Source organism: Pituophis catenifer, unplaced genomic scaffold (genome assembly GCF_029215685.1).
Source record: "Pituophis catenifer annectens isolate HBS135680 unplaced genomic scaffold, rPitCat1.0.hap2 SCAF_3, whole genome shotgun sequence".
NCBI classification, from domain to species: Eukaryota; Metazoa; Chordata; class Lepidosauria; order Squamata; family Colubridae; genus Pituophis; species Pituophis catenifer.
Genome location: NW_027256883.1, coordinates 166,003,698 through 166,018,005, shown reverse-complemented (window position 1 = coordinate 166,018,005; position 14,308 = coordinate 166,003,698). Strand labels below are relative to the sequence as shown.

Below are 14,308 nucleotides of genomic sequence, written 5' to 3'. Positions count from 1 at the left end.
CTTTATAATGAACATAAAAGAGCATACCCATTAGAAAAATAGCAGTGATCTTTTTATTCTAACAAGGTTATATAGTGATAAATAGATTGAGATATTTTTTTTTAATTTTCTCTAGCGTTCTAATGACTATATTATTATTCCTTGTGTAATTTTGATTTGTACTTTTGTTACTCTCATTTTTGAAGGTGCAGATAGAAACACAGAAACATAAAAAACTGCTGGTGGAAAAAGATCTAGTGGTCCCATCCAGTCTCACGTTCCAGCTTTTTTATTTTTAATTAATTAATTAATTTTGAATTATTGTTTTTTTTTTTGTCAGATGATGCTCATATGTGTTTATCCCAAGCATGTTTATACTCAGTGATGATTGACCACTACCTCTGCTGGAAGTTGGTTCCAAGCTAATATTACTTTTGAACTTCCCTCCTCTCAGTTTGAGGTTATGACCCCATGTTCTTGATTTTTGTTTAATATTGAAAATGCTGCCTTCTAGAACCTTATTAACACCCTTAAAGTTTCAGTCATGTCATCCTCTTCCCTGCTGTCTTCCAGGCTATACATATTTAGTTCCTCCAGTCTCTCTCCTCAGACCTTGCACCATTTTTGATAACAGGATAGTGGATCATGATGGAAAAACTGAACCCTTTCCCAAAACTATTCTGTCTTTCATTCTCCCTCTCTTTTTACAGCTGGTAGTTATAATTATAGCAATTATAACTATATATAATGCTTTAAAAAATCTAACTACATCACATGAGAAAATGGTGATGGTGAAATTAAGAGCATGGGTTGTATTTGAAGCATGAGAAAAATGAACAAAGATCTTATGCTAAATTGATTTGGAGATTATAAACTCTGCCTCTCCCTAACTGTGTGTTTCAATTTACTAACGATAAGAAAATGCCTGATCCAAATCACCTTCGTGGGGTGGGCTTGTTACTTTTTGGATAATAGGAACTGCAGGAATTTGATTTGCCAGTAGAAGAGTTGTGGGCCTGTTCTCTGCTGTGGCTGCTAGGTATGCAGCTGGCCAAGAGCCAGCACTGAGTTCAATGTGACATTAAGAGAGGGCAATAACATTGTGCCATATCCTGAAAAATGTCCATCTCCTGTCCTGGATCCTCAATCTGAGCAAAGTATGACTGAGTAAAGATCAAATGCCTTCAGGTTGCACATTTTTACAGAGGCAGTGATCAGGGAAAGCATAACATTTCTGGCATGTAACTGTTCAATATGCTATATGATCAACATGTCTTATTCCCAAAACACCATTTTAGTTGAACATAACCAATTTTCTATCAGTAGAACATGACCTCTCGACAAGGGTTTACATTTTTTAAACTAAAAAATACCAAGGCTTGAAGAAATCTGCAAACTGAAATTAGAGTACTCTAATATTTCCTAAATATATCTCATAAAACAGAACCCCATTGATAAAGTGTATGGTTGATAAAGTGTTTGAGATCTGAGATTAAGACTTTCCTTGTGCTTTATAATTATTAATAAATGTCACTCAAAAGTCATTAATCTAATTTATAAACAACAGCACTCTGTTTTTCAAATTTACCTACTAGTGTCACATTAATTTACTACATAGGCTTCTTCTTCTAACCTATTATTATCAGTACTATCAGCCCGAAGAAAATCTGCCTGAGTGGATAGAGAAGAGCATCCATTCACTCATTCATCCTTCAGTGTATTTCCTCTCTCAGCTGGAATATTGTTGCGATTTTAATTAATACTTGAGCAGTTTAGCAACACAGAGTTGTTATGACTGTTTGTATTGCCGTGAATGAGGTGGTATATCTTGCAGCAGCCAGACTCCCAAAGAAAATAATGCCATTATTTTGATCCTAAGCTCTCTTGGGCCCTGTCTTCCCTGCCAGTTAAGGTAGTGTTAGGTGTGACCCATTAGTTAATCAAATAGTAAACACTACCTGGCAGGCAATAGGGGTCTGTGAAGCTTGATTCCCAGTTGGTGTAGAGCAGTGAAATGCCAGAAATGCAATATCTGTTTGGATGAGCCTTTGTTCTTCTATGCTCTGTTAGCTTCACAGGAAAAGGCATTATTTGGGGTCCTGAGCATTCCTGACCTCATATCTTTCAACATCTGTTCAAATGCAAGTTTATTAAGGAGGATGCGGTCCATCAATTATGCATACTATGCACATTTTATAGGGGGAGGATTTTTTCTCTTGTGACATGACTGACAATTATCTTGCATTGGTGCCTGATTCTACATGTTCCTTTAATAGGGCTCTGTTGATTTGATTTGTTTAGTATAATAAAATAAAAGGTATAATATTATGATGAATGAGATGAGGTGTTTTATAGCTACCAACCTGACATTTTCCCAGTTCTTTTTATAACTAGGTGGATCTTCCTGTTTTGATTTTTTTAAAAAAGAGTATAGATTTTTTTTTTCTTGATAGTAACCATACTTTTTTTCCAGAGAAAAGGGTCTTTGCTGCTATTTATTTTTGCTCCTGTGGATCTGATATTGTTTAAGGAATAATATTATACACTAAATTAGTCTACAGAAATAATTTTCAAACTTTTTCAGGCCATGGAACCTATAAGAAAATTGACTGCATTTGAATGATTTTTTCCCCCTTAGACTCTCAGAGAATTCCATCAAATTCTTATTGAACTCTAGGATTCTGCAGAACACAATTTGAAAAACCTTAGCACAGAGACCCTTAATCAGGTAGAAGCTTTTTTCTCTGCTAATACTATCTTATTTTTATTTATTTATTAATTAAATGTGTTTGCTGCCACAAAATGACTCCGGGTGGATTACAACTTTAAATTTAAAAGTTCTTTTTCTGTTTGGAAGGATTATTGGAGCATTTACTTATCAGCATGTCCATGATTAGGATGTGGAAAACAAAATATACTCTGTAATTTATTAGTTTCTGAAAGAAAACTTTTATATTTATTTTTATTTAAAAATTTCCTTGTCAAGGTCAAGCACAACAGCAAGAATTGAGTGGCAATCAACTTTGTAGTGAAGTTTTCATTTCCCTCCAATCTTACATTCATTTCACCTCATTTCTGCCTTAGTTTGCAATTTCTGTTCTTAAGAAAAAAAACCTGCATAAAAATGCATATGTTATTTGTGTGCATTTCTCAAACTATGCTCATTTTTGAACATTTGCAAACATGGCTCCATTAATAATGCATTTTGGTACTTGTCTTTTTATGCAAAACAGAGTTAATGTCTTTCTGATCCATAGTGAGAATCCACATATTGGTAGGGACACTTTGATAGATACTTAAAACCTATGTCAGCTGCCATCATCTTTGTTTCTGAAGGGTCAGGCATATGTATAACCCTGTTATATGTTATAGCAGTAATTGTAAGGAACTGGTTGTATTGCAGATTCCATTCTGTTCTCTTACTCAGCCAGTGGCTCTTTCTAGCAATGAAACTCGTGATTACAGAGCCTTCTTTCACAATGTTTGGAGTCAAGTTTAAGTTACTTCTGAATACAGCAATGGATACAGTTGAATCTTATGACTGATTTCCTGGCCTAGATTTCATTCTGTTTTAGCTCCCCATCTGGTAGGACCAGTGGTTGATTGCTACCGGTTCTCCCCGGTTCTTGCGAACCGGTAGTGGAAATTTTGAGTAGTTCAGAGAACCGGTAAATACCACTTCTGCCTGGCCCCACCCCCAATGTATTCACTGCCTCTCGAGTCCCAGCTGATCGGCTAGAAGGAAAAAATCAGGGCTCACTTGACAAAGAAGAGAGAGAAAAAACAAGATACCTTAGCTTTAAATTGAGAAGCTAGAACTGATCCGCTCCTTGTAAACCGCTCGGTGGCCAAGCTGCCTGAAAGCAGTTTCCGATGCTCTTGGTGGTGGCAGAGTGGCAAAAAACTGTTTAAAATCTTGCCATGGCACTTCAAAGGGCTGCCCTATAGCTGATCAGCAGTAAAAGGCAGTGTGGTGATAGACCACTGCGCTCCAAAAACAAATGGGTAGACCAGTACGGCTCTGCAAGTAGTTAAAAGCCTGGTAGACCAGTACCTCTGCTAAATCCTAAAGAATTGTCATATGACCATCAAACCATGCCCACAAAATAAGCCATGCCCACAGAATTGGTAGTAAAAAATGTTAGGACCCACCCCTGGGTAGGACCTTCTACATTTGCTTCTCATTGCTGTTAGCAAGGCCTGAAACAGTCAGTTTCAGCTGAGCAGCAACCCAGACTTATCTGATATGTTTGCTTAGGCTTTAATAGAAAAAATTCTTGCAGCACTTCATGTAGCATCAGCAAAAACACATAAGTCATATCTCAATCTTTAATTATTCTGGAAAAAAGAGGTATAGTAGGAGCACTACTGAGTCTATGCATGGTGAGGAGAATGTGTCCAGTCAAACTCTATAGTAGTCATCCTATATGTATTATTGTATGTATGTGTGTGTGTATGGAAGAAGAAAAAAATATGTTTGGTGTCTACAGAATCCTTTGAATTAGCATCAGATTTAGTCAATTGGCTGTGGAGAAAAATATCTTACAAATAGTTGGCATATGGTAGTAAACATGCAGAAAAATCTGAATCATGCTCCAGAAAATATGGAGCAAGCATTTTGCACTCTTTTCCAATCACTGTTCTGGTCTCTTGGTTTGCATTTGACTTAGTTATTTATTAGTTGACCTATTATCTATAGTACTATTACCAGTCGTTTTTTTAAAAAAAAGAGTCCAACCCAAATCTCCAAAGACTGAATGAATAATATATTACAGGGTTTTTTAAATGTTTAAAATGCTGCAGAAGCTATTAATAAAAAACAAAAAGTCATAGAACTGATCAAAAGGCAAAACTCTTATGACTGAAAATTGGCTATATTTTAATCCTCCTCCTCCTCCTCCTCCTCCTCCTCCTCCTCCTCCTCCTCCTCCTCCTCCTCCTCCTCCAGAAACCCAATAAATGTTTGTACACACCATTTGAAACCCCCCCCAATGTATTAAAGAGACCATATTTTTATGGATAGAGGTCTTGAGCTTTGAGCTTCTGTGACACATGGATTTTTAATTCAGATTTGAAGCTGAAGAATGATGAAGGAAATAAATGCAGCATCGGCACAAAGTCTTTTATAATAACTTTGTATTATAGTAGCGTCACATAATTAGCTGCCCATTGCTTTCTGGCCAGGCTCTGAATTTTCCCTCAAATTAACTTGAAGTAAATTTGGAGCTGTGCCCAAAATTAAATGTGTAAATCAAATTGCAATGTTTCTTTGGAGAGAATACTGTAACACCAAATTGGAGCATTATAAAATTTGGGAATCAGGTCCAATCCACTATACAGTAGGGTTCAGTGACTAAGCTATATCAAAGTACAGGAGTAAATCTAGTGTCAAGTTAAGAATTAAAAGAAACGTGGCAGGCTTTCTGTTTTGATGAAATGGCAGTGAAGAAACTAACAAGAAAGCAGGGGCTGTTTTTAAAAAGATTACTTCCCGAAACAAAAGCTCCCTTAAAGCCAGTTTAATATGCTTGGTATAGTGTGGGTAATAAAGATGGAAATTATAATGACTGTAGATTATGTGCAAGGTTGCTCACCTTCGTGCTGCAACTTGTGATGGAATAATTTAGGGTTGCTGAAAACTAGCTGTCAAGTTGCAATTGAAAAAGAGGCTTTGGCTCATTTGGAGAACTCGTAATATGCAGTTTCTCTTTTCTATTCCATTGCTAACAAGCTGATTAGAAACCTTTGTAGTAATTCACCTAGTTCTCTTGAGACTTCATACCCAATACCTAATAATAAAAAGAGTTCCTGTTTTTTATTTAAGACAAATTCCCAGGAGCTGGAATATGTAGTCAACAAGGACTTTTCTTTCTCTAGGCAAGACTGGCACAACATATTCTGAGGTTTAAATGCACAAAATGACACACCCTACATGGAAAGGACAATTATACAAATAACTGACTCTTAATTCCAATGGAGCTCTGCTTTAATTTCAAAAATAAAAATACAGGTACTCCTCAACATATGACCCATACAATGAGCCCAAAATTTCTGTTGCTTAGTGAGACATTTTGCTAAGTGACTTCTGCCGCTTTTTACAACTGTTGTTACAACAGCTTAACAGTTTTAAGTGAATCACTGCAGTTGCTAAGTTTGTAACAAGGCTTCCCCATTGACTTTGCTTGTCAGAAGGTTGCAAATAGTGATCACATGACCCCAGGACACTGCAACCGTCATAAATATGAGTCAGTTTCCAAGCATCTGAATTTTGATCTTATGACCATGCAACAGTCATAAATGTGAAAAATGGTCATAAGTCACTTTTTCAGTGCTATTGTAAGTTTGAATGGTCACTAAATGAACCATTATAAATCAAGGACTACCTGCAGCTGAAATTAGTTTAGGTTTAGATTTATACATGTTTAATTTAGTCTGCATAAAGAAAATATGCTACTTAGCTGTTTGACCCATATAGATGATTGTTGTGGCTGGATAGTTTGGGTTTCACCTGAGATGTAGGGCAGATGATTGTCCCATTTTGTCCCCCAAGCTTTTGTTTTCCAATAATTGCAGTTGGATAATCAATAGTGTGATGTAACACACTGGATTCTATTTAGAGAGATAGATGGAGCTAGATGACTTTGGGTCAGTCATTCATTCTCAGCATAATTCATCTCCTGAATTTCTTATAAAGTTAAAATGAAGAGAAAGGTAAGATGCTCATATTAAAATAGTTAGTTAGCTTTATTGATTAGCCTATAGGCCAGAGGTCTGCAACCTTAAATACTCAAAGAGCCATTTGGACCCGTTTCCCACAGAAAAGAAAACACTGGGAGCCACAAAACCCATCCCATGCTGACTATTTCTTGAGCAGCCACAAAACTAGCATATGTAGTTGAATTAAACATTCTTGTTTTTCTTCTGAAACTTTTCTTTTCTTGGATTTATCCATGATTGGCCTACCGGGGGTTGAAAAGCTCAATAAATCACGTGTCGCACATTGCCAATTGTGAGGCATATTTTGAATGACAAGGAGCCACAGCAGAGGAGTGAAAGAGCCACATGCGGCTCCAGAGCCACAGGTTGCTGACCCCTGCTATAGGCCATATCAAAGCACAAGGTGCAAACACATATCACCATTAAAATCTTATACAAACAGTTTAAAATAAAGGTAGGGTAAAATACAATAGTTATAGAATTAGATACAATATAATTTGATACATAGATATATAAAATAGAGTAAAATGACATAAAATTATATTTTGGTGTCACCCTTGCAATCTACCCCAATCAGTCCCACATATGCAGATCTCAACTGAACTATTTTGTTTAAGTACTATGCTGTGTTAAATGTTATTTTCAGGTTCTGGCTGCACATAAAGTAAGTTGTTTTGATATGGGGATCCCAATAGATCATTTGTTTGGTATTTGGACCAAGGTACCTATCTCTTACCCCTTTAGACAAGCAACAGTCAAATAGGATGTGAGCCAGATCTTCTACCTCTGCTACTCCACAAATGCAGAGATGTTCATTGTAGGGTATAGAATGGAATCATATTAAATATCCATAACTTTTAAATACTTTAAAATTCCACATTAAAAAGTGGGTAAAATACAAAATTTCACAAAAAAATAAATTTGCCTTCTCTAGAGCTTTTTTAAGACATTTGAATAGTTGTGAGATATTATTTAAAGATGTTCTAAATTGTTATCGTTGCAAAATATTAACATGTATCCAAAGGGTTTAGGTAATTTTGAATACAAGCCTGTTTTTGAGGCACTAAATTCTTATTTGGTTGCAAAATGACACCCTGGGCATATTTAGATTTTACTGTTTCATCTACTACTGTTCTGGGTTTGGGACAATTTAAGTCTAAATTGGCTGAAGAAAAGTGTGCCTGGACTTTGGCCACAACTTACAAGGTATTCAGCATGGAGTGCAGATATCATGTCTCCTGTGGGCAATTCCATGGCTGCCTCCTACATACATATAAATATTTATATAGCAACCCAGAGTCACCTTGTGGTGAAATAAGTGGCATACAAATTTAATAAATAAATAGATATATATTCATACAAAGTAAGCTTAAATTTATATACACACAGTTAAAGTTGGGTGGCATACAGGTAATCGTTGCCTTATGACCACAATTGAGCCCAAAATTTCTGCTGCTAAATGAGACATTTGTTAAGTGAATTTTGCCCCATTTTACAATCTTTCTTGCCACAGCTGTTAAGTGAATCACTACAATTGTTAATAACATGATGGTTAAGTGAATCTGACTTCCCCTTTCACTTTGCTCCTCACAAGGTCTCAGAAGTGATCACATGACCTTGGGACACTGCAATCCTCATAAATCTATATTGCAATCATCATCAACATGAGTCAGTTGCGAAGTGTCCGAATTTTGATCACATGACCTGTTCTTGAGGCACTAAACCAGGGGTGTCAAACTCGTGGTCCATGGGCCAGATGCGTCATGCTCTGGCCACGCCCACCCCTGGTTTAGCAAAGGGGGAAAAAGTCATGATACGTCACATGACAATGTGACAAGGTGAGTTTGACACACCTGCACTAAACCATGGAGATGTTGCAATGGTCGTAAGTGTGAAAAGTGATAATTAGTCACTTTCTTCAGTGCTTTTGTAACTTTGAACGCTCACTAAATGATCTGTTGTAAATTGAGGGCTACCTGTATACACTTAATAAATTGCGGTTTGTTACATAGCTAACCAGATGTTTAGACTGGATTTGGCAATTTTGTCCACCTATTGAGTGTTTCCCAAGGACCTAGGATAAGCAGATACTGTTGTCTGATGATGTTAAAGGTATCATAGCAAGATGTAAACTGTTCCAAGTAATGCTGCATTTTGTAATTGACTGATGGTGATTTTGTCAATGCTGATGGCGCTCAGGTTTTGGGATTGCATCCAAGGAACCTATTACTATTTGTACTATGTTTGGTTTCTTTTGTTGCAGTCATTCTACTTCTATTTGCAGGTCTTTGTTTATTATGATTATAGTACCAAATCAGTAGTGATTTGCCCCCAGTTCGGACCGGTTCACAAGAACCGGTAGTAAAACCAGCAGGAGGCTCCGCCCACCAACCCAGACATCATCAGAAGTTTCTGTGCATGCGCATGCGCAGAAGCTTCTGCACATGCACAGAAGTGTGCCCGCACACAAGAGAAGCGAGCGAGCACACATGGTCCCGTTGCGAACCGGTAGTAAAGGTAAGTAGAACCCACCCCTGTACCAAATGCAGGCATAGCAACCAAAACTAAAAAGAAATGAAATAAAATAATAAAATAAAATCTTTCCCATGTTGTATCCTAATAATAATACTAATAATAATGGAAAAGTGTGTTTTTTATAAGCTTTTAGATCAGTTTAGTGCATTGCCTCAGCGGATGGCACATTCTTTCCTCTGCAAAGCATCTAACAAACTGCTGAGCTGAGCTTGTAAGAAAATAAAGTGCCAAAATGGTCAAGAACACTTGAGGCGACATAAAATGAAAAACTTACTTTCAAATAGTGTCAGGAAAATGCTGCTGAAGATTGAATTTGCGATGAGAGGGAGGTGAGTAATGGTGGATGTTGTTTGCTTCTGCCTTCAAAAGAAGGATTGCTGTCCTATTGTAGCAGTCAGGCAACTAGGCAGTGTGGAATATAGTCCACTAATTAAGGTAAAAGCAGACTTCCTTCTAAAAGAATTGTAAGTAAAAAAAAAAATTCTACTAAATGCTGACTGGAGCCCTAGTAAATTCCAGTAAAATCTACATTCTCAGCCACGAGGCTAAACCTAGTAGCCTGTTACTCTTTCTCAACCCAATCTACCTGTTGGGGTTGTAGTAGTAATATAGTGAAGAAACATCCCCATGCTGCTTTGTGCTCCTGGAGTAAGGGCAAAGGATCGATATAGCAAAGATTAGGGGGAAATGCTCTGAATCCTGCATGAAAATAAGCCTAGCAGCTTTTTGCTATTTAGTACAGGAGTCAGACTTTCTGCAGAAACCTGAAAAAAAAAGATGATGTTTTAAGTGCCTTACTCACAGACTTCTTCCAAATAATTTTCAATTTGTAAATTTCATATCCTCTCCTCTGTGCCCCTCTTTCCATATGAGTGACTCCTCATTTGGCTAGAGAACCAAATGATTACAAAATACAAAAACCATTTTCAGGAGAAATTGTAATCTGTCACTGGAATGGTCAAATTTGTATACATTTTCATAACAGGTAGATGTACTGGTAATAGGAAAAGATAATCTAGATTCTATGTAAATTAAAATACATCTCTACTTTTGTGCTAATGCATGGGTATTAAAAAGATAAGGTATCAACTGAGCCAATCATGTGAAGCAAATCTAACAGCAGGAACCAGTTATACAACAAGAATAATTATTAACAAAGGGGGAGAAAATATCTTGAACTAAAGAAGAGAATGAGGGACATCAAACTTTTTCTTAAGAACGAAATGATTTGCTTCTTTGGGTAAGATACCTGTATATAAAATACATGGAAATGCAACATCTTAGAAAGTACTAATAATGATTTTAATTAATGCTGGACTGAATCAGATTCCTGTTATTTATGGGAATAGTTACATGTTCAAAATTGTGATTAGCGATTACCTGATCATATGTAACTTACTCTTTTCTCTCTGCCTGAATTTTATTAGTATTTCAACCATCAAACATTTTAGGTAGCTGCATCTTGCGATTTGCCTGTTTCTTTATGATCAGGGATGAATTTGAAATAAAACACTCTCTTGGGTCAGCATTAATTGCAGTAGCAAAAATTGCTTGCAAAAATGTGGTTATTAGGCAAATACCTACATGCATTCCAAACTATGTTTACTACAGTATATGTTATAGTACTGAGTATAAATTTTTACAACATTTTAAGAACCAAAGTCATAGACTGGCATAAATGTGACATTGAATGGACAAGATTGGAAAAGAGAAAAAATGAGTCTTGTTTATGTTGACTGCAAACATGGCCATCATTATTTGACAGAAGAAAATATTCAGAAGTAAAGTTCACTTTCCAACATTTGTGTTTGGAAACAATGCATCTAATGTTTTTCATTGACTTCATTCCACATCTTAATTCATTCAAATAGGCAGTGCATTTATTAACTTTAAGAAAGTTTTGGAAAAAATATGGGAAAAATTGGGAAGCAGAGGAATTCATCTTCCACAAAAAGTTGAGAAGCAGAACTTTTTCTTTGATAAAAGATAGGAAATTCAAGGAAGCTACTGAATAATGTCAGCAAAAGTGGAATTGTAAAAACAGCTGAAAAAAAATCAGAATTACTTGACCTCACAACATATAGCATAGAGGAATAAAACCAGCATTACTTAGAACCAGATTTATATTATGGTAATATATGGAAAATTCCTAGGCTTTGAAATAAAGCCAAAATTGACCCTAAATTGCCAGAATTTGATGAGTATTCTTCAGAACAAACTGTATAAAAAACTATATAGGAGTCCTGGTGGCACAATGGTTAGAATACAGTATTGCAGGCTGACTATGCCCACTGCCAGGAGTTCAATCCTGCCTGGTTCAAGGTTGATTCAGCCTTCCATCCTTCCGAAATCAGTAAAATGAAGACCCAGATTGTTGTGGTCAATATGCTGACTCTATAAACCACTTAGAGAGGGACTGTAAAGCACTATAAAGTGGTATGTAACTCTAAGTGCTATTGCTATATAAGCATAATAATACTAAGAAGGACCTTAGAGGTCATCTGCAATCACAGTATTAATTTATTTTGGTAGTCTTTAAAAAGTCTTCAAGATTTTCTATGTGTAAATGTGTCTTCACATGCATTCTAAACAACACACTATAGTTTCACGAGTTGAAAAAGCACCCTGCTTATTTTTTTTTTCTCCTGGCATTTGTGCCAAAGAATGTCTGATTTGTGTGGTTGAATGAAATTGCCTTTCTGTTTTCTCTGGTGGAAGCTGCTGATGAGATTTCAGTGTCTTTTTTATTATTTTTTCCCCCACTCTGTATTTACAACATTACATAGAGGCAGGAGATAATTTTAACAAGTCCCCCAAGCCCTTTCTCAAAGGAGCCTCTTATCTTAACAGATCCCTGAGCATTACAGAACAAAAATAACCAAGAGCCTAAAGAAGGAGAGAATTTCCTGCGCTGATAAGGCAGAAACCAAACAGCAGCAGCATTGTCTTTTCTGCTGTTTAATGCTTGTACTTCAGAGATATAGCAAAGGTGAGGGAAATGTACTGGTTGTTCTTTACCTCCTTTGTTTCTTCAGAAGAGATCCTTCCAGTTAATAAACAAAGAAATGGATGCTTTGATACTCTGGACAACCATTGACATTAGTATATGGAGAGCAGGGGAGGAATAGGAAGGTAAGATTCACCAGTGGGAATCTTGGTTTTGACTCTTTTGAAAAGTAGATCCAGATTGCAGGCATCTGCATAGGAAGGACTTAATACTAATAAAATATTAAAAACAAATCCTTGGAAATATTTTTCCTGTAAAATGTTATTATTAAAATCTGAAAATGAAGTCCATGAGGTTAGATATACTTTTTGATTTAGATTCCATTTTTCAATATATTTTCCGAGGCATGCAGTTTGGTGCAATATCTAGGCACCAGGTTAAAAAATGGGAGGTGGTGAATTTAGTCCTAACTTGGGCAGAGTGACTTTGAGTCAGTCACTTTTCCTCAGCCCTATGAAGAAGACAATGACAAACCACTTCTGAAAATATTGCCAAGAAATCTGTAAGAGCTTGTCCAGGCAGTGGTTAGGAGTCAAGATTGACTTGAATCTACAATTAACAACAACAACAACTATTGTTTTTGTTGTGTCTGCAGAAAATTGGAGTATGCTAAGGTTGAAGCAGAACTTGGCAGTGTTCTTGAGATTAAATGCTAGATCCTCAAAACAGAGATTAGCTATTGTATTCAATGGAAAACCACAGTAGTAAAGAAGGGATAGAGTTTGGTAAAAGAGTTTGATCACCTGTGTTATTAGAAAGGCTGATATTTGAAACTGCAGAGTTACAATTATTCAGTCCTAAATTAGATGGATCAACAGTCTGACTGGTAGTAGGGACCCAAAGTAATATAAAGGAACATGACAGTGATAAAAACAAAAATAGGATTTCTCTATCTAGAAGGCATTTCCAAGAAGAATGATAAGTCTAAAAAACAAAGAAGTATGGCATTGTGAGAAAACTGATAAAATAATATGTGTTCCCTTTATCATAAAGGCCAAATGATACATATAGGCTTACTCCCTTTCTCCACAGTCAAGAGTTTTTTCTGGCATTATTGAAAATTTGGAGAATGCTCAGAGGAGTAAGAACAAGTGTGCTAGTGATACTTATCCTTGCATTGTCCATGAAATAGAAAAAGTGATTACTGCATTTGTAGTGAAAAGCTTTTATCCATGAAAGCTTCCACGTGAATCTGTTTTTCCAAAATCCTATTCAAATAGAGGAAACTCTCCATTTCAAGTAGCTATCATCTACATAAATCATGTTTCTCCATTTCCCCTGGGCAACGATGAACAGTCCCTATTTTCAATTATACTTGGGGCTCTCTAGCTTCTTAGGAGAAAGAAAAGGAAATGAAGTCATGTCAAGAAGTTCAGATTGTCTCTCAAGTACCTCTCCAAATGGGAATTATTATTCATTAACAGACCGAGGGACCCATATATACTTCAGAGTGAGCAAGAGTTGGTAGGGGCAACCATTGAAGCAACTGTATGCATTGTCTCTGTATCAGTGTGGGCCTCAAAGAAATCTACCTTTAGCAGGAATGTCAAACTGGCAGCCCGTGGGCCGGATGTGTCACACCCAGGCCATGCCCATCCCAGCTCCACGAAGGGGAAAAACATCACGATACATCACGTGACATGGCAAATTTGACACCCCTGCTTTAGAGCAATGTTTCTCAACCTTGGCAACTTTAAGATATGAGGACTTCAACTCCCAGAATTCCCTAGTTGAAGTCCATGCATCTTAAAGTTGTCGAGATTGAGCAACACTACTTTAGAGGCCACAACCCCTGTTTTTGCTATATGCTTGATTATTCAATGAGTTGAATGTATTGTTTAAAATAGAAGGCATTGTTTCTATGTTTAAAATAAAAGGCAGCCAGTGGGAGCATCATGACAGTGGCTACTGCCTACACAAAACCATTAGCATTATTTGAGCCTCCTTTTTTTCTTCCTCCTCCAGCTTGCTCATTAAGAGGAGCTGCTTGACTCTCAGCTTTTATCAACATCCCAGAGCTAGTGTGACAGAAGGTCCCCAAATGCAAGTGTCTCAGCAGCAGATTAACAG

At 36.7% G+C, this 14,308-nt stretch overlaps 1 protein-coding gene across 1 annotated transcript in view; it reads left to right on the top strand.

Moving 5' to 3' along the window:
• Positions 1 to 14,308, top strand: part of GRM4 (glutamate metabotropic receptor 4) — a 294,677-nt gene that overhangs the window by 251,272 nt on the left and 29,097 nt on the right. The gene's annotated exons all lie outside the window — the stretch shown is intronic.